General features: G+C 38.8%; 1 protein-coding gene across 1 annotated transcript in view; it reads right to left on the minus strand.

Moving 5' to 3' along the window:
• Positions 1-3,130: 3,130 nt before the first annotated feature.
• The window catches only part of Ap1s3 (adaptor related protein complex 1 subunit sigma 3), an 86,853-nt gene continuing 68,368 nt past the window's right edge, over positions 3,131-21,615 (minus strand). The window contains exon 7 of the transcript XR_016539155.1: positions 3,131-3,426. The gene's annotated coding sequence lies outside the window, so the exon portion shown is untranslated. The remainder of the gene's footprint in view (positions 3,427-21,615) is intronic.

The following is a 21,615-nucleotide window of genomic DNA, read 5'->3' on the forward strand; positions in this document are numbered from 1 at the left end:
CTCATATAAATATGAAAATTGAACCATCATTTCAATTATCTACTGTAAGAAGAGTCTGCAATTACGCAGGCAAGAGGACTACTGAATTGTGACTACAGAAAAATTCTGTTGAGTGGAGTGAATGGGTCCCTCAAAATTTATCGGTTGAAACCCTAACCCTTCATGCTATGATTACATTTGGAGATGGAGCCTTGACAGGTACTTAAGCTTAGGTGAAGGAATAAAGAAGGGCCCCAAGTTTGTCCTTGTAAGATCAGATCAGGGGGCTTACTACTTCTTTCTCCAAGCACATGCATCCAGAAAAGGCCACAGGAGGCTATGGGGAGCTAGGGGCTATCTACAAGTTAGAAATTGAATCTTGAACTTCCCAATCTCCAGAAATTTGTGAAAATAAATTCACTTTGTCTTTAGTATTTTGTGAAGGCAGCCCAAAAACCTTAAGACAATGGGTTTTTACCTATTTCTCTGCTTTCCAACTCTTCTTCGGTGAGTGTGAATTGCTTCTGAAAAGGTTATTCTGTTTAGAAAATATTTCAGGTTCTCTGTCTTCTGGACACATGTGGAATTGCATTCCTTATCCTCTTGGAAGCTATGGCAAGACTACTTGGTCAGTGAAAAGAGCCAAGCCATGGTTTACCATATTCTTTTCCTCCATCTAGGTGATCATAGAAGCACAAAATAATGCCTTAGAGATAGGGAAGGGGGAAAACAAGATGAGGGGAAGGGGTAGGGGGGAAATGGGGACAAAAACATGAGAAGGGGTAGCAATGATTAAGTAATGCACCTTCTATCTGGCTAATATAACGTAACCCTTCTATGAATTATAACAAAAAATGCCTTAGAGCTTCAGTCAGCCCTCCTTCCCAATAACCATTGATGGGGAAATAGGTTTATGATTTCTGGGATGATCTAGTACTTCTGCATAGCTGTATAGCCATGTCTATCCTGAGTAATAAACCTTCTAAATCATACATGCACACACACACGCACACGCACACACACACACACACACACACACACACACACACACACACAGATCAAGATGTGTTATACTTATAAACTGCTTTGTTAAATGGCAATGATAGGGCCTTCACCAGAAATGACACCTAACATCCCTCTGAACTCAGAGCTCTCCACTTCACATAAAGTATGAACAAAACATTGAACACTATTTCTGAAGAATAACCTGCTATTTAAAAAACTAGTGTTGATGGAAGAAATAGGAAAGGTAAAAGCAATTAGGTAGCCTACAGATATAGAGTAAATTCTCCCATCAAAAATAAATGCTGTACATAAAAGGTAATCACTGTGTTAGATTCCTAAGTGAATAAGAATGACCAGCTTTGCTGTTTACCTGCTTCTCCAAAGAGCCTGGAACTGGGGTTGGAAAAATACAGATTGCATTCTTCTACTAAAAGCAAAGCTCTCCACTGGGTTCCCTTAAACATAATATTTTTTCTTCCTTAATTCCAGATGGAAGAGGATATCGAGTTCTCTTGCCTCTCCCACTTTGCTGATAAGATCCTGCATTAATGACCTTGTAGAGAAATTCAAAATTACTGAAGTAGAAAGCCAAATGATTGCCCAAAAATGATGTTAGGAAAATCCCAGAGCATCTGAGTAAGTTCTACCTGTGTGGTTCCTCCAACTTGTTCTGTCATTTCAAAGATACTACCTGTGTTTGACTTTGTGACTTTCACTAGAGTCCCCTAGTTTTCTGCATATTAGCCCTTTCCTGTCAACAAATTGAGGGTATAGGCAACATCTCTGGTGGTTTTTATACTTTGATTTCTGGTGTACTCCTCAGTTGTATTGGGTAGAATATCTTGAGATTTAGATTTTTTTAAAATCCTACTGAGAATGCTACATATAATGCTACAAGAAGAACATTGGTTCAATTGTATTGACCCAGTCTATCTTCTGCTTCCTTGTGCCTTGTCTTGTCCTGAAACAAGCTTGCCAAGCATCACTTGCAAAAAGAACAGACTTCTGAAGTAGAAATAGACCAGTATTATGTCTCCATATAGAAAATACATTCCTGGGCATGAAATCCACCTGATTGCCTAGAATTGCATGACAGGCTCGTTTTTTGTACATAGTCACTGGTCAAGACCAGCCTCCTACCCATGGATGGGCCAGCCTTCCCTGAAGAATATACTTCACATGGGGAGAGAAGGAAGGGAGAAAAATGGTGCAAACAATCAATGAGGTTTGGATTCTCACTCCACCCACGCTTTCTTACTCTCCCACCTTTCCCGTGGCCTGGACACTGAGCTGTGCTGGCAAACTAGTACAGCCTGGGTCCAGGATGCTTCCCGATGGCAATGTGACATTTTGGGTCTTAATATTTTCTGACAGTTCATCTACTGATGTCTTCTACTCTATGCCCTGAGGGAGATTATAACCTTCCACATTGCTTCATCCTGACACATGTCCACGATCTGAAGATTGTCTCACCTCCCAGAGAAGCTGGGAGAAACTGGTAATACAGAAGCTCCATCTATTTCCTAAACTATACTGGGGAGTATCACAGTCTTTCCCAAGATGTCTCTCCTTCCTTCCCCTGCCAGTGGAAACATTATTCCTTATCCCAAGCACAGGAAATTCTGTCACTGTGACCCCCTTCCACACAGTTTTCAATCTCGCTTTCACTGTCCACAAAATCTTAAACATATGTGAGTCTATCAGCACCCTTAGCTTATCATTTAAAATAAATAAAAATTCCCTCCTTTATTCCCATATCTGCACCAACTCTAATGTCTTTTCTCTTCACCCCCTCAAATGTCCAAAAGAGCAGGACTCCTCTTCCTGGATCTTCTTCCTCATACCTCAGAACAACTAGGTTTGGTATATGCTCCCATCATTCTTCTGAGGCACTCTTTCTATGTATCATGACCCCATCACTTAGCCAGGATTGCTCTGCAGGCAAGCTCTCACTTGATCTCTGCAGTGTTCTGAACATTCATGTCCACCTTCCCTCCCCCCAATCCATATGTGAAATTTAAACCCTGGTATGATAGAATTAAAAGAAAGCGCCTTTGGGTCTTTCGCAGTTAATTTATTCCTTATGAATAGAATTAGTTCCCTCATTTTTAAATAAATTAAGAGTTGAGGAAGGCACATTGTCCCTTTTGCCATATAAGGACCCAAGAAAGTGGCCATCAAGAAGCCAGGTACAGTAGCATGTAATCGTAGCACAGGTGGCTGATACAGAAGGACTGTGGACTCCAGGCCCTGTAATCAAGAAGATGAAGAGGATTCTAATTCTAGGCCCAAAGTCAGCCTGAGAAAAAAAGTCAGCAAGGATTTAATCTCAAACAACAAGCCAATGATGATAGGATGTATTTGTTATCCCAGCTCTGCAGGAGGCGTAAGTAGGCAGATCATAATCAGAAGTCACTCCAAGAAAAATGTGTGAAATTCTGTCTGAAAAGTAATGAGAAAAATGGGTTGGAATTAGAGCTAAAGTAGTATAGTACCCAGAGTTTAAACCCAGTACCACCAACTCCCCCCAAAAGATGTTATCTACAAAGAACAGGCCTTTGTAAACACTGAATTTGTCAGTAGCTTGGTCTATCCCCCTCCCTGAATTGTGAGAGACATTTCTGTTATAAGTGGCCTAGTCTAAAGTATTGTTCTATGGCAGCCTGAATGGACCAAGTCAATATCTTACAAGATTAGGCACATGACTGGTACTTCTTCCTCACTGATACACTGCTTTGTATTTCACACCACATCTTTCAGTCCTTGTAGGGGAGATTTATCACATTATATGCAAACTTCTATAGAGATACCTCCTACTCACCTGCAATGAAGATCTAGGCAATAAGAAGGTGAGTAAAGTGTGAAGTAAATTTGTGTCAACTCAACCCAAGATTTTTCAAACTTAGATGAGTTATTTCATTCCTCTAACCCCCATTTCACATTTTCTTTCATATTTCATTTTATCCATCTCACAGGACTGATGAGAGAAAGGAGATAATGAAAAACAAATTATTTAAACAGTGCCTATGGTGTAGAAAGCTCCCAAATGTTCATTTTTGATCAATTTTTTTGTACTGATAGATTTTTGTGTATATGTGTGCCAGTCCTGGTTCTTGAACTCGGAGCCTGGGAGCTGTCCCTGAGCTTTATTTGCTCAAGTATGGCACTTTATCTCTTGAGCCACAGCTCTACTTCTGGCTTTTTGGTGGTTAATTGGAAATAAGGGTCTCCTGGACTTTCCTTCCCAGGCTGACTTGGAATCATGATCTTCATATCTCAGCTTCTTGAGTAGTTAGGATTACAGATATAAACCACCATATGCTTGGCTTACACTGATGGCTTTTAAGAATGTGAAGTCCAAATCTCTTTAGAGACTAAAACTCTTCATGCAATTGGATAATAAATAACTCAATTTGCTATACCACGGGTGATTCACATTGAAGAAATAATCACCTAAAACGGCTTTCACCTTTCTGTATTCAGGTGCATCTTAGAGCAGTACTCTTGTCTTTGAGGGAAGAAAGCCCATCCTTGTGATTGTCCAAGCCTGATGGTAGGATGCATCTCAGAATCCTCTTTTCTGTGTAGTTCCAACTGCTCTAGTCCACCTCGTGACTTACTCACCAGCACTTGATTCACTTTGCTACCACTCTAAACCCCACTGTTCTCTCTCCCTTTGGATCACTGTTGCAATCCCTCTCCAGTCTGTGCTGGGTTTTGCTGCCAAATGTTAATCATCGGGCAGCTGGAAGCAGCTTTTCCACTTCCCTTCTCCCTTGCCTTTCCACACACTTCCAACTTTTATCAATGTTTTTGTTTCTCAAGTGTAGCATGTTCACTTGGTCAGTCTTCTTCCTCTTCCATTCCTATCTCACTCTACTTCAATGTAACTCAACCCGCATTCCCACTCAGCACAGACACACACCAAGTTCAGTGGTCCTCCCATGCTGTGCCATGCACAATTTTTCAAGCGCTTTGTCATCTGTCTTCCTCACCAGGGAACACTGGTGAGAATAAAATCCGTTTCTGCCATGACATTTCTAATCTCTATTATTAGAGCAATTCGACACACTTATACTATGAGGAAGTATATTTTTCTTTACCTTCTACGGCTTTTTTTCCCCTTCCTTTCCATCTTTTGCATTCATTTCTCCTAAGTGGCCTTATTCACAAGCTTTCCTCAGGTCCTATATTTTTATTTCCCAAGTCAGGCTGGCACTAGAATCACCAGTGGATTTTTTCTTTTGCAAACATGGCTTCCTGTTATTGTTCACAGAGCTACCAAATCAGAACCTACAGGAAGCTACATTTAAAAATATCCCAGGTGTCTTTGATAATGAACGGATACAGAGAACCCCTACTGTCTACAATCCCATAAAGGCCTGGCTTATAGATGAGTGTTTCCGCATAGAGAGAATTGCTAATTAGATGAGCTCATCCCAAGCCACACACCAATGAATTACTATGACACTCCTCCCAGGGAATCTAAAACAACATGGTGCCTTATTCCAATTGAAGCTACTGTCTTCAAATTCCCCTAAGAGCTAAATGAAATGTGGACCAGATTTGGGGAGCAGTAAGATGGGAGACATTCCATCTACCTGGGAAACTCTGGTGTCCTATTTCTGGGCCAGTCTATCTGAAACAGAGGTACAAAGCTGTGTAATTTACAACCTAATGGGAAGAAAGTCACATACATAGAAGGCATGTGTATTCACTTTCTGACATGTTGACAAAGCATGCAGGAAAAGCAATTTAGAAAAAGGAAAGGTTTATCTTGGCACATGGTTTCAGGAATTGGCTTAATTTAATAAGGCTTAGCCTTGTTGTTCTGGGTCTATGGAGCATAGTACATCATGTAGTAAACTATGTAGTAGACCATGTAGTAGAGGATGCTCCTTGCCTAATAGCAGCCAAGAAGCACAAGGGGAGGAAATGAAGGAGACTGATATAACATCCCTTTCAATCACATACCTCCAGTGACCCAACTTCCTCACACTAGGCCCCACCTCCTAAAGTTTCTTCCACTTCCCAATAGCTCCCTAAGCTAGCATCAAAGCCTATGGAGAACTTGTCACTTCCAGACTATAAAAGGATAATATAGGATGAAATGGTTAAAAGAATTATACTAAAGCATTGGAATACAGAACAAATGCTATTTGAGGTGAGCCTTGTGTGGATCTGGAGTAAAGAGAAATCCAGGGGGTAAGAAGGGGAACAAGGAGTACATACATGGAACAGAGAACTTCTAGGTCAAAACAGACGGTGGGAACAAGAGTCCAAGTAGGTGAGGTGGGGTATATGACCTATTGAAAATGAGACTGGATACTGAGACTGGGGCCAGGGATAGCATCAAATACTGAATCAAGAAGGACTTGTTTATACAAATGGTGGTGCTAGTTATCTGTTTTGGGGGGTTGGGGACTTTTTTCATATTTGTCTGTTTTTTGAATGAGAGGCTGGCATAATTCAGCATCCTATCAGTCAGCCAAATACATCTGAGACCAAATGTACTTTTTCAGGTGCTACAAGTGTTAAGACAAAATGCTTGTAACATATCAAAGTATATCAGGTAGCTCTCGTTTGTTAGAGAGTAATCTCCAATTTTTCAGTAAATCATTTCAAGGGTGATGCTGGTTCTGGAGGCTACTAAAGGAAGTACCCCCAGGCCTTTCCTTTTCTAAGGCACAAAACCATCAATAATATTTTACCTATAAAAGCTTACTCAGGGGGAAAATATGTATTATATATTCTTTCCTTAGGAAGGAATAAAAGAAGGGAAAGTGAAAAGGGGAAGGGAGAAAACTGAAGGAGAGATAAAGGAAGGGAAGGAGAAGAGGAAGGATGAGAGGAAGCAAATCCACAGTCCTGTGTGGTCCACATCACACTGTTTCTCACTTGGTGTTTTGAACCCAAGAGTTGTTTATGGGTTATAATGGCAATTTCTATCAAGAATGATAAACAGAGTTAGAGTTATATGAGAAATAAATTAGAGTAGACAGTCTCTATATTCCTTCCTATAGGAACAGACTAGGGTAACTGGAGAGAAAATAAGTGGGAAAATATAGACCTAACATGCAAGGCACGTGTGTGAAAATGCAACTAGGTAAAGTGAGGGGATGTGAAGCATTGAGAGAGATGGAGGAAATGATGACCTTGACCAAGATACATAGTACACATAAACTAATTTGTTGAATGGTAACCCCTTTGTACAACTACCTAACGGTCATAAAAATAACTTTTAAAAATAACTTAAAATATAATTTTAAAAAATAACTTTAGAAAGAAATAAGGAGACCTGATTTGGAGTTTCTACTTCTAGTGATTGAAATTAAAAAAACGTGACAGCATCCAAAAGTAGCCCATGACATAATTGCAATAATGAGCTAATGCTAAAATATTTATTTGAAATTTACAATAAAATTAGAAACTCAGTTTTAACGGAATTTAGTAGAAATTATTTAAGGAAAAAAAGAATTCCTTGAGGAAAATCTGGTGAGGTTGTAAAATAAGAAAGAGCCTTGCAACTGCCTTATTAGCTAACTATCACTGAATTTTAAGTAGTTAAAGCATTAACTCTTTGCTGCAGGGGGTCTCAAAAGCAAAAGATCTTGTGATGCTAATTGCTAAAATACTTCTAATTTGTTTCCAAGGGTTTGAAACAGCTTTTAATTGCTGCTCTATCTTTGATCAAGGCAAAAGAAAAAAATCTTGCATGTCAAATTCATTCCCTATGTCCAACAAAATACATATATTCAAAAAAAATAATCTAAGTCGAACCCCAAATGAAAAACTGAGACAAGTTAGTTATTCTTCCTAACATTTAGGAATTCTCAATCTGGTATATAGATACTATCATCACTCACTTGCATTCTAATTTTGGAGGAACAGAGTCATATTTCATTAAAATGAAAGAACAAATTTAGGGAAAAAATTAGGGTCTGATTCTTTACTTTTGTAAATATTATAATTTACTCATCAACTCAAAACAAAAATATATAGATTCTCCAACAAGGTCTACTCCTGAAGCACATAGGTTTGCAGAGTTATTACAGTAAATGGTGTTTGTAGCAGCAAACTTGCCTCTTTTTTTCCATTGCTGTTGACTTTGAAATAAAGCAGATAAAGGGGCATATGAACCAATGACCAATTCATATATAGTGGAATATTTATTTACATACATATCTATGAATTAATGTTCTACATAACAACATCCTAGTCAGTAGATGATAGTCCCATAAAGTAATAATAGAGCTGAAAAAAATCCTCTCATCTAGCATTTTCATTTTATATTTTCTATAATTTAGTGTGCTCTGTGAAGAAACACCATCACATTTCAATTATCAAAACAGTCAGTGTAGAAATCTGTAGCTTGGGGATCATAGCCGTACCATAGAGTAGGATAGGACACGTGGGTTGCAAAGTGCAGTAATGATGTTCACAAAACATGAAAATCACCAGTAAAAAGAATATCAAATCGATTGTGTCTATGATGTAAGGGACCTCACTGAGATCAGCTGTGCAGACAACAAGGGATCGAGGAAAGGAAGTAGAGGAGGTCAAGAGGACTAAAATGTAACACATGCACCTGTGACATATCAAAGTGAAATTCCTTTCTGCCTGAAAAGAAAAATAAAGACTAGGAAATAAACCAGACTCCACTGCAGGCAGATTTCCTCAGGAGGAGGTGGGCCAGGGGAGAGGGCAAATGAAGATGAATGTGGTCAAAGTACTTTACATGCACATATGAAAATAGAACAATAACACTTCTAGAAATTGTCTTAAGGAGGAACTAAAAGATAGTGACAGGAGAGATGTATGTGTATGCATATGGAAATATCACAATGAAAATCCCCTAGAATAACTAATGAATATTAATGAAAAAAATCTCTGAAAACTATAACATTGGAGTTCAAATTCAGCCCAGGCAGAGAATTCCAAGAAGATTCCATCTCCAAAATAAACCAACCAAAACCTAAGCTGGAGGTGTGGTTCAAGTAGTAGAGTACCAATTGAGCAAGTAAGAGCAGCAATTGGAAAGCTCTACATTCTTCAATCTGTGATACAACCATTCTTTAAAACATCGGACTTTTAATTTAGTAAAAAAACTTGAGGTGTTTAGTATTTTATTTAATTTGAAGTGCCATTAATTATAAATCTTAATATCTTTAAGAGAATTTGCTTTTATCCACAAAAAGTGTTGTTATCGATTTTTTATTAAAAATATATTACATAAACATTGGAAGTCCTACGTAATTATAATTTGAGCTAAATATAATTGCCTGAAGTATTATCTCTGATAAAGCAAACTAAGCAACTCCAATCAAGTAAGATTATTAAGCACCTATTTTAATTATCAGAGGAGAATGTTTGGATAGAGCAGTCTCAATTTTCCAAGTGACATGGAATGATGCTTGAATTTCTAATTAATCCAAAAACTGTCACTTCTGAAGACCAACCAACCATTTACTCATGTCAGAATGGGATTTTGCAGATTTAATTGTCAATAAGCAACAGTTCAGAGGTTCCTAATAGGCAAAACAAGAAAATATTTCTGTACAGAGTCTCCAGTATTTAAATTATATTTGTTAGGGCATTGCTATTTAACAAGGCACCATAGGCCTTTGTGTCAGAATATTAATAAAAGGTAAGCTTGCCTGTTGGTACTGACAACTCAAGGGCCAGATAACAAATTATGCTAAGTAATCTATTTGGGCCACATTGTGCCCCATTTATTCTGAGCATCTTTAGTCAAGCTGGGCAGCTACAGCAAAGTACTGTGTGCTGAGTGGCTTGTACACAGCTGACACTTTTTCACAGTTGTGGAAGCCAAAAGTCCGGGATCAAGTGTCAGCATAGTGGAGTTCTGGTGAGAGCTGTGTTCCAGTTTCCAGATCACTGGTATTATTGTATTTTCAATGGGAGAAAGAATAAAGGTGCTTCACAGAGGACCTCTTATAAGAGCACTACTCTTCATGAAGGCTCCGTCTTCATGAGCTGATCACCTCCCAAACAGCCTGCCTGCAAATATCATGACATGAGGACTTGATTTCCATTATGAATTTTGGGATATCACAAATATCGAGTCATAGGACTCACAACACTGAATGCCTCTGGACAAGTCTATGCACACACATACATAACATATGTACACACATTTGCTTGATAGCATTACTGATTACATAACAATAAACAGATGAGCACGTCTGAGCTATTCGTAGCGGGCAGCTGTGCTAGGTATTTGACCTGTGCTGTCTCATGCAACACTTAGTAACTACTTTTGGTAACTACGTCTATTATTCTCATATTCCAAATGAGGACTAAAAGACTCCCAAAGGTTAAGAAAATTTATCCACCGTTTTATAGTTAAAAATTTATGGAAATAGGATCCAAATCTCCGCATGGGAATTCACTCACTAGGCCTTGATTTTTCAGTGTAAGTGGGTAATGCTAGTTACTGTAAATAAAGTGTTCATATATTTTCCAGGCTTTATTTTATATTGGATATCTTCATGGGTTTAATCCTCATTGTTCCAACTCCCATTTGACAAAAACAAAAATAGTTGGAAAAGGATTAAACTATTTTACTTGTACATTGGAATTCTTAGAATAAAGATATATCAATGTAAATTTATTGATCTATAAGATATATCCACATACTGGATCATTAGCCAAAAGTGTAGTTCCCATTTAAAGATAAGGAAAATATGGGTAAAATGCAAATTAATTTTCTAAGGGTCACAGAGCCTGTCAATGCTGAGGCTGGAACTCAAACACGGTGTCTAATCCATTATCCTGTAAAGTAACAATTCTTCAGAGAAGTGCAGGCTCCAGGCAGATATTCTGTAAGGCCAAAATTGCTTACACAATATTACTATTTTTCCCTTTTACTCTTATCTTTTCATAAGTTCTACAATGGGAGTTTTCCAAAGATTTTATGATATGATATATTGCCATAGATTAAATACCGAATAAAATAGGGAGACCCTTCAGTCATGGATAAAGCATGTCATGAAATACTTTGCAAAAAAACTGAAAACAAATGCCACTCTTGGGGAGAACTGTAGCTATATTTTGATTATATTTGTTATATTGACAAATAGAGGGCTTAGTATTCTTTTGAAGGAAGTGATACATAGATATTAAATCTACAGATGATACATAGATATTAATATGGTGTGTATTGACAGGTTAAAAAGGGTACAAAGACTCTTTGGAGCCTTAAGTATTATAAACTCTGAAAATTTTTAAATGGTTTCTGTGCTATATGCTAGATATTTCCATAATAGTATCTACTCATGAAAGTGTGTGTGTGCATGTGTGTGTATGTGAGAGAGAGAGACAGACAGAAAGAGAGAGACAGAGAAGGAGCAATGGAGGGAGGGAGAGAGGTAGCCCATGTGAGGAGCTTTATGTGACACCTAATTCATATACGTTAGCTATTATTAGAGATCAAATATCTTGCCTGCAGACAAACTGTTAGTAATCATAAAAAGTGGACATCTCAATGATCATGTAATGAGTTATGTTCAGTAATGATTTCATAAGATGACCAAATTCATCTCCAGTAAGTTATGTGAGCACCAGAGAGAAAAGAACTTTCATGACCAGTATCAACTGAGAGGCAAGATGAGGAGATGTAAAAATTCTAGGGAGGGGACAATAAACATCAAATAAAAACTACTCACATATCTGATTACTGATGGATGCATAAGAAAATAGGACACATTTATATAATTGAGTATTATTTGATAATAAAAAGAAATCCAGTACTTATACAGGCTGTCATATAGATGAACACTGAAAACATTATGCCAAGGAAAAATGTCAGACACAAGAGTCAACTATCAGTTCACGCCTGTAATCCTAACTACTCAGGATGCAGAGATCCGAGGATCATGGTTCCAAGCCAACCTCAGACATGGAAGTCTGTGAGAGTCTTATCTTCCATTAATCACCAGAAAACCAGAAGTGTTGCTGTGGCTCAATGAAGTAGAGTGCTAGCCTAGAGCTGAAAAGCCCAGGGACAGTGCCCAGACCAGAGTTCAAGCTGTATCTCACACACACACACACACACACACACATGCAAGTCAAATATCATATGATTCCACTTGTCTAAAATGTCAATAAATAAAACTATGTACCACCAAAAAAAAGAAATACACTCTGAAAATAGATACATGATGATATAAGGAAGGAGAAGTGGGAAGGGATTATTAAGCAGTGGAGCTACATTTTTAAATGCTGAAAGTGTTTGGAAGCTAGCTAGTGATAATGGATTCCACTATTAAAAATCACTGAAATGGTATGTAAATGATATCTTTTAAAGCTTTTATAAAAAAAACATATTAGCATTCACCACTGGAAAAAACATGGCTTCAGAAAGGCAAAATATGACATTTAAAAAGTAAAGTATGATGTTAAATGGTGGAGGAACAAATTGTGCAGTTAAATGTAGCATTAATGTCTTTGAAATATAAAGTACATTTATAAATCAATAAAAAATATCTGGATAAAATGGCTATGACATAAAAGAAGAAACATAAATGATAAATATTTAAAATGTTTACCTCTGAGTCTAAATTAACATGACAGTTTTGTTTACAAGAAGAACCAATAGTCTTAAAATTCTAACAATTTCATAGTAAAAAAAAAAAAATAGGACCATAGCCGGGCATGGTGGCTCACACCTGTAATCCTAGCTACTCAGGAGGCTGAGATCTTAGGATTAAGGTTCAAAGCCAGCCTGGGCACTACAAAGCCATGAGACTCTCATCTCCAATTAATCACTAGAAAATGAGAAGTGGAGCTATGGCTCAAGGGGTAGGGTGGTAATCTTGAGCTGAATTGCTCAGGGACTGTGCCCAGGTCCAGAATTCAAGCCCCAAGACCAAAAGAAAAAGAAAAAGTAGGGACATTAACATAGGCAAATGTACAGGAAATATGACAATTCCTAGAGAACCTACATGTTAAATAATGGAAAAGGGACTGCATGCTGGTGATTCACACCTGTAATCCTAGCTACTCAGGCATCTGGGACCTGAGGACTGCAGTTCAAAGCCAACCTGGCCAGGAAAGTCCAAGAGACTCTTCTCTCCAATTAAATACTAGAAAACTGAAAACTGGAGCTGTGGCTCTAAATAATTGAGCACTAGCCTTGAGTGGAGGATCTGAGGGACAACACCCAGGCTCTGAGTTCAAGCTCATGACAGACAAAAACAAAAATAATTGGAAAAGGGTTAAACTGTTTTACTTGTACAGTACAATGAAATTCTTAGAATAAAGATAATAATGTATATTTATTGATCTATAAATATTCTATATTATATCATTAGCCAAAAGTATAGGACCTAAATTACACACAGAACCTGATACCAATTTTGTAACCTATTTGAATGTAAAATTTTGATACATATTTATTGTACAATATATATTTATAAATATGTCATGTAAATGATATGTGGGTCATATGCTTATAAGAATAATTTATGGCTTATAATTCACTATTACATGTTATATTTGTGCAAGTAGCTCTTAAAAGACATACATGCAAATACTTATCCTTAAAGGGTAGTATTTTTCAGTGCCTTTTTCCCATCTTCTGATGTCATATGCCATTTTTATATAAAGGAGACAAATCAACCAATTGCATATTTTTATCTTTTTACAGTCATGTAAGCTAATATTAAGGCTCAGTGGAGAAGCAGAAGTGATGGACAGAGTTCTGGCTTTGCATGATAAGTCTGGGCACGTTATATCATGCCCTCAAGGCAATTTCCTCAGAGAACACCTTTTGCAGTTGTGATTCTTGACATTAAGTACATTCGGGCTATATACAGCTACTAAATACTAGTAAATGTGAAATATTCATTGAATTGATGGCATTATTGGCTTGGTTTGATTTGGTTATTTTTTCATATCACATCTGTGGCCTAGGTTGGCTTCAAATATGATTATTTTCAGTGTTCCTATGCTGGTGTTATAACTTGGCATTATAGTTTTTATGTGCTATTAACCAGAATTTTATTGTTAATACAGATTATTCATTGTTTATCCTTGTGGGGATTTTTGTTGTTGTTTTATTTTTGTTTTGTCAGTCAGGGGGCTTGAACTCTGAACCTGGGTGCTATCCCTGAGCTCTTCAGCTCAAGGCTAGAGCTCTACCACTTGCGCCACAGCACCACTTCTGGTTTTCTGGTGGTTAATTGAAGAAAAGAGTCTAACAAACTTTCATGCCCTGGCTGGCTTTGAGCTGCAATCCTTAGATCTCAGACTCCTGAGTAGCCAGGATTACAGGTATGAGCCACTGGTGCCCACTTTTTATTTTTGTTTGTTTTGTTTTTGAGACTAGGATTCAAACTCAGTATCTGATGCTTTCACTCACTGGCTGGCACTCTACCACCTAAGCCACACTTCCAGCCCGCATCTGGGGCTTTTAAATGTCCACACATAAACATAAGCATGTCTGAAAAATGCCAGATATGAGGAGTTTCCAAAGCCCAGAGAGCTAGACATCTGCCCCTTCCCACCATAGTGAGAAATAGTTCCCTAAATAATTATGGAACAGGGGCTAGGAGTTTGGCTTAGTGGTAGAGTACTTGCCCAGCTTTCATTGCATGTTCTCCAATCTTTTTCCACTCTTCCTCTTTTGTTTATTTTTATTTTTTCCCACTACCAGGGTTTAACTCAAGGTTGCTCAGCCCACCTCTTTGCTGGTCGTTTTGGAGATTGAGTCTAACAGATTTCTACATAAATCTGGCTTTGAACAGTGATCCTTAAAATATCAACCTCTTGAATGGTTAGGGTTACTATAAACTTTGAGATACTGGTGTCCAAATCTACAATCATTAAAATATTTTGGTATTGTAGACTTTGAGGAAAAAATTAAAACATGCACATCAACCAGCGTTAAGGAAGTGGCCCGTTGAGTTTCTGAAATATGAAGCCAGTGATTGAAGAGCCTCCTCTGATTTCCTGCAAAGGTTTAGGGAAATTATAAGTGCAAACAGCTTCTGATTTGCCTCATGAGGGATTGTTTGTTATATCTCTTAGATGGGAAAATATCAAATAAGTATATTAAGTCAAAACTAAAACTAGAGATTTCCCTAACATGTCTTTGAATAAAAAGAAAAGTCACTCAAAAACCGCTGGGCAGGCCAAGAGTGTGGCCTAGTTGTAGAGTACTTGCCTAGCATGCATGAAGCCCTGGGTTCAATTCTGGATACATCACGTACACAGAAAAAGCTGAAAGTGGTACTGTGGCTCAAGTGGTAGAGCACTAGCCTTGAGAAAGTTCAAGGACAGTGCCCAGGCCCTGAGTTCATAACCTAGGACTGACCAAAAAAAGCCACTGTGCAGGGCAGGTCCACTTGTCTGAGTCTTTATTCATTGTAGACACCAAAGTGATCCTAGGTCACAAACTTGTACATCGTTATTGTGTCTGGTTCACTTTGCGCAAGACTATCAAAGCTCTTTAAATTCAGGGGAGTCTCTGGGTCACACATGTTGGCTTAAAATGGGTTACTGCCACTGGAAATGCAAATGTAGATTTTTAGGAATATCAACTAAATAATTCATAACTATCATCTTTGGTCTGATGAAGAGAGTCAGTCACATTAAGGCTGAACAGAATTTGCTGAAACAAGAATGATCTTTTTTTGACAACTGTTTGGGAGTTATTGTCTTAGAAATAGATGAAGGGCTTCAGAACTAATATGCACCGGACCCAGGAAGTAGAATTCAGATAGACTGAATATGGATTTCCAGAGTGGAACAGGAAATCTGCTTGTCTATAAGATGCCCAGGCTTCAAAGATATCAGGCAGCATTTATTTATGAAATAAAAGAAACATAATCAAATCAACTTTTGGTATACTAATCTATACTCATCCAATGACATTTCAATGAAAACTCAAAGTTGGTGGATGATCTTACTTCTAAACAGTTCTGACACCTTTCTGAAATAGCCATGTGGAAATAGGAAACAGCTAAATAATCTAGCAGATAGTTCCACCTTCAAATTGCTAGTGTGACTCTATTCAGCCTTTCCCATGCAACCCAGTTGAGCAGTGGATTTGAATTATGAAAAGGACACTTCCATCTCAATGTGAAATGACAAATTAAATTGGGGAGACAGAAATACACTGGCACTTTGCAACTCTTTAATGATATTTAAAGGTTAACGTTACTCATCACTACACTAATTAGGCTAATTGCTTTCCCAGAAATGAAGACTTGACTATAAGTGGACAGTGACAGTTATTCCCATATAGCTAATGCTACAGTTAGGAGTTTAATCAGCAATTCCACAGTGCTTTTAAATTCAGCCTTCAAGTTCAGACATTCGCTGGTCAAAAGCGTCAGACAAGTTTCAGGGTTTCAGGTTGACTCTCCCCTACATTGAGTTCAAGTGATAGCATGGCCCAGTGACAACAGTCCAAAAAGTAGTTGCTCTGGCTCTTTGATTCCCAGTAGGCGTCTCTTGCCAGAACAATGGGAAGGACTCAGGTTCACTTGGAGAAGCCCTGGAATCTGCATTTCCACTCGCTATGACTATGATGATGGCTCTAATCTGGGAGTATTTCCAAGATCCTACATCAACCTTGTCTCTCACTTAAGCCAATCTATTTGGTGAAATAATGATCTGTATATGATTCTTTCCCCTCAGAATAATTACTAGCAAGACAATCATAGAAATTATACATAAAAAAATTAGAGTCTGAATCCAGCTCAGTGGCTCATGCTTGTAATCCTAGCTACTCAGGAGCTCAGATCTGAGGATCAAAGCCAGCCAGGGCACAAAAGAACCCGAGATTCTTATCTCCATTTAACCTCTAGAAAATGAGAAGCGGGGCTTGACTCAAAGGTAGGGTGGTAGCCTTGAACTGAAGAGCTCAGGAACAACGCCAAGTCCCAGGGTAGGGTGGTAGCCTTGAGCAGAAGAGCTCAGGGATGGCGCCCAAGCCAAGTTCAAGCCCCATGACTCATTAAGAAAGAAAATTAGCCTCTGAGAACTTTAAGAGTGCAGGCTAACACAGATTTAACATTAGAAAATCTGGATCCAAAACCAACCAGTTCTAGTTACTTATTGAAATTGAGTCTAAATTTCCCCATTAGGCAAAAAGATAATATCTAGCTTATAATGTTAGATTGAAGGAGATATATTATGTGCATAGTTCTAGTCTTGAGAGTTCACCATAGATGAAAATAGACATTATTAAAATGAGAAGAGATATAAATTGTATTCAGTCCTTTCATTAATATCCAATGAGAGTGAAAAATGAAACAATGTTGTGCTTGCTCTAATAACAAAGGAATACTTGTAACTTCATAGCCTGATGACAGAGTGTTTTCTTGTTAAATACAGAAATTACTGCACATAGCTTTCTGTATGAAGTTTGGTCATAGTGGATATAAAAATCTAAGCAACTGACCATCTGCAAGGATGCCAAGACCCTCCGACCATAAATAGCACTAAGCAGCCATGAAGAGCCCCTGGCACAAGCACACCTCGTGCCAGATGTTGAGTTTCACGTTTAGCCAGCTGCCTTGTTATATTTTCTAGCCATCGGTTGTACTAATCCTCATAAGGATAAGCTTTTGAGATGCCATAAGAGAAAATGACTTTCAAAAAGATGAACTGTTTGCATTGATCTGAGGCCTGCTGGCTGCACGTAGCATGCTGCCTCTCTGGGAGTCAAGTCTCTCTCGAGAGCAGCAGTCTGTTCCACTCAGATCCATCAATATTAAGATCATGTGACACCCTTGCCTCTATTGGTTTACCACAAAGTGATCTCAACTGCTCCTCTCTGAGGCCCTGCGCTTCCCCTGAGTCTTGTCAATATCTGTCACGGATGAAAAATTTGCATGGAAAATTGATACCATAACATGCAATAGGAGAGAAAGTAATGATAAAAAAATCAAGAACAAAGCACAATGTCCATAATTGTTAGAGAGAGGCACCAAAGAAAGAGCACACACTGCTGTCAAAGAAATTGAGATACGATTCTCATTTACATTAGTATTGCCAATAATAATAATACATAACATTTCTTGAGAGTAAGCGGCATTATTCATTTAATTTCAGATAGGATGATCATTAATACTATGTGACAACTTAACTGGGCTAAGAGGTGCCCAGATTAAATAGGATCTCTCTCTGTGTTTGTGAGTTTCGACTAGCCTTTGAATCAGTAGTAACTCTACTTATGCTACAATAGGCTGGCCTCGTCCAATCTATTAAGACCTTACTAGAAGAAAAAGTCTTTCCTTTGAGTCCCCTGTCTGCTGGAGTGGGAACACTGGTTTTTCTGCCCCTGAACTGAGATTTACACCATTAGTTCCCAGCTTTGGAGGTTGGACTTTGGTAACTATCACTAGCTTTCCTAAGTTTTTAGCTTGCCTAGACTATATCCCCTCACAGCCTGCAAGATTATATGAGCCAATTCCTTATGATAAATCTACTGGTTCTGTTCTCTAACAAACACTATGCAGTACATCTATGTCCTCTTGCACTGATTTTATACATCAAGGAATGCTATAAACAAAACATGCTTCCTTTAGCCCTTCAAATGATTACATTCCTGTGATAGGGCAATTCAGTGCCATGGTCAACCATATTCAGGAAGATAGGAATCTGAAAGTGTGATGAGTTTCATAGACAAGGGAGAGTGAAACTCTTTAAAAATTAGCTCAGACCAGGAACCAATGGTTCACGCCTGTAATCCTAGCTACTCAGGATCTCAGGCTCAAAGCCACCCCACACATGAAAGTCCATGAGACTCTTATCTCCAATTAACCACCAGAAAACCGCAAGTGGCACTGTGGCTCAAGGGGTAGGGCAGTAGCCTTGAGCTGAAGAGCTCAGGGACAATGCTTAGGCCCAGCATTTAAGCCCCACGACCAACCAAAAAAAAAATAAAACTAAAATAAAAGGGAATTGAACAAAATTGAGCAGAAACAAGATTCATAGTCTCCAGGCTGGAGTTTGTCAATGTCTTCATACTAGCTTAACAAATAGCTCCTGGGATCATTTCTCAAACATTGTTTTGTGTCCATAGTAACAGTTGAGTGCTTTTGTTTTGTTTATTCATTTGTTTTGAGCCAGGGTCTTGTTACACAACTCAAGCTGGCCCATATGGCCCCAAACTTGATTTTCCTGCCTCAGTCTCCCAAGTGCTGGAATTATAGGTATGTACCATTAACAACTCAAAAATAATGTAGATGGCATCCTACCCAACCCAACCTCCAAACTTCAACAATTCCTCAACTAGACTCAGTCTGAGAAAGGGTCATAGTGAAGACTCTGTAGCTTCCCATGAACACACCTTCCTAGCCACTCTAACCTCCAGGAACACATAAGGACTCTGGTCATAGCCAGATTCCGCCTTTATAACCAGGTCTTCACCCCTGGTGTTCTCTCTCCTTTCTTCCTAATTGCTTATCTGTCAAGCCAGACTCCAGTGTGTAGGGCTGTTGTGCCAAAATCTGTCCATGTATCTCACACAGCTCTTGTTCGTTCATTCAGTGGATTTGAATCGTCTGCCATGGGTCTATCACCACATTGTAATATGTCTCCAACTCTTCTTTTTCTCAGGTTCCTGTGCTCAAACATAAAGGGGAGCATCCATTGTGTGTGAGAACTGTAGCTGTATTTTGAGACATTGGGTGCTTTTAAGAATGTAGCATGGCTCAGGTGTGGTGGCTCCCACCTGTAATCCTAGCCACTCAGGAGGCTGAGATCTGAGGATCAAAGTTCAAAGCCAGCCCGGGCACAAAAGAACCTGAGATTCTTATCTCCAATTAACCCAGGCCAAGTTCAAGCCCCATGACTCCCCTCTCAAATAAAAAGAATGTAGCATGCCTCCGAAGAAAATTACTAAGTGAAACGTATAAGTCCCATAGCTGAAAGATATTCATCATTATTACCCAGTTATTAGCTCATCCATTTAAGTGAAATGATTCTCCATAGAAACCATCTCATTTCATTGAACATGCCAGTGCAAATGAGACTGAGGCTTTGTAATTACGCAGAGAATGAAAGATCAATTGCATCGATACAGCCCACATGACTGTCCTTTCCATTTCTGTCTTGTGAAATGGATGCACTACAGGGAGATCTCATACCAGCCTTTTCATTAAGAAACAGGTAATGCATTTGACTTTCATTTTATGATTTGGTTTATAGAACACTGGAATTTGACTTCTGGGGCTTAGGAATAAAATAATGACTTTCTAAACAATGTTAGGAACACAGGAGGTGATGGAAAATTTGCTTTCCCTATGACAGGTAAAAGAAACCCAAAACATTTTACAAAGAGTAAGAAAAGACCTACAACATTCAATTTTCTTTACCATACTGTAAGAACCAGAATTTCTTCTGTACATTTGTTTCAATATTCTTGAACAACTGTAATCACTTATATTCTTTAGTGTATTCTCTGCATTGATTGAAAGATCTTATTGATTTCTTTGATAGTGACAATTTTTGTGTGGGTCATGGGGCTTGAACTCTGGGCCTGCATATTGTCCCTGAGCTCTTCAGCTCAAGGCTACTGTCTTACCCCTTAAGCCACAGTCCCACTTCCCATTTTCTAGTAATTAATTAGAGATAATAGTCTCACATTCTTTAGTGCCTGGGCTAGGTTTGAACCTCAATCCTCAGTTCTCAGCCTCCTGAGGGGCTAGGATTACAGGCTTGAGCCACTGTGCCCGGCAATAGTGACAATTTCTAATAAATTAAATGTAATAGCACATGATTATTTTCTGTTTGCATGAGAATGATGATGTTACTTTTATTAGTTTGGGAAATCATTCTTCGATAAAAGTATAAAGGAAAAGTTTAAGAACAACAATGAAAGGAGCAGGAAGAAGAAGAGGAGGAGGAGGAAGAGGAAAAGGAGAAAGGAGGAGGAGGAGGAGGAGGAGGAGAAGAAGAAGAAGAAGAAGAAGAAGAAGAAGAAGAAGAGGAGGAGGAGGAGGAGGAGGAGGAGGAGGAGAAGAAGAAGAAGAAGAAGAAGAAGAAGAAGAAGAAGAAGAAGAAGAAGAAGAAGAAGAAGAAGAAGAAGAAGAAGAAGAAGAGGGAGAAGAGGGAGAAGAGGGAGAAGAGGGAGAAGAGGGAGAAGAGGGAGAAGAGGGAGAAGAGGGAGAAGAAGGAGAAGGAGAAGGAGAAGGAGAAGGAGAAGGAGAAGGAGAAGGAGAAGGAGAAGGAGAAGAGGGAGAAGAGGGAGAAGAGGGAGAAGAGGGAGAAGAAGAAGAAGAAGAAGAAGAAGAAGAAGAAGAAGAAGAAGAAGAAGAAGAAGAAGAAGAAGAAGGAGGAGGAGGAGGAGGAGGAGGAGGAGGAGGAGGAGGAGGAGGAGGAGGAGGAGGAGGAGGAAGAGGAGGAGGAGGAAGAGGAGGAGGAGGAAGAGGAGGAGGAGGAAGAGGAGGAGGAGGAGGAGAGATGATGATGAAGAGACATTCCCTTTGATGTAGAAATCTCCCACAGCAGCTGTGAGGAAGCAGGAACTGCTTGTCTGCCTGTACTGTATCAATTCAGAGTCCTTCTGCTAGTGGATGATCTTTTTGGTTTAGAATGAAGAGCAGATTCGTGTACCTGACACGAGGATAGAACCCTCCTAACATGGCTGCTCCA

This window comes from Megascapheus bottae, chromosome 21, assembly GCF_031878675.1.
Source record: "Megascapheus bottae isolate mThoBot1 chromosome 21, mThoBot2.hap1, whole genome shotgun sequence".
NCBI lineage: Eukaryota > Metazoa > Chordata > Mammalia > Rodentia > Geomyidae > Megascapheus > Megascapheus bottae.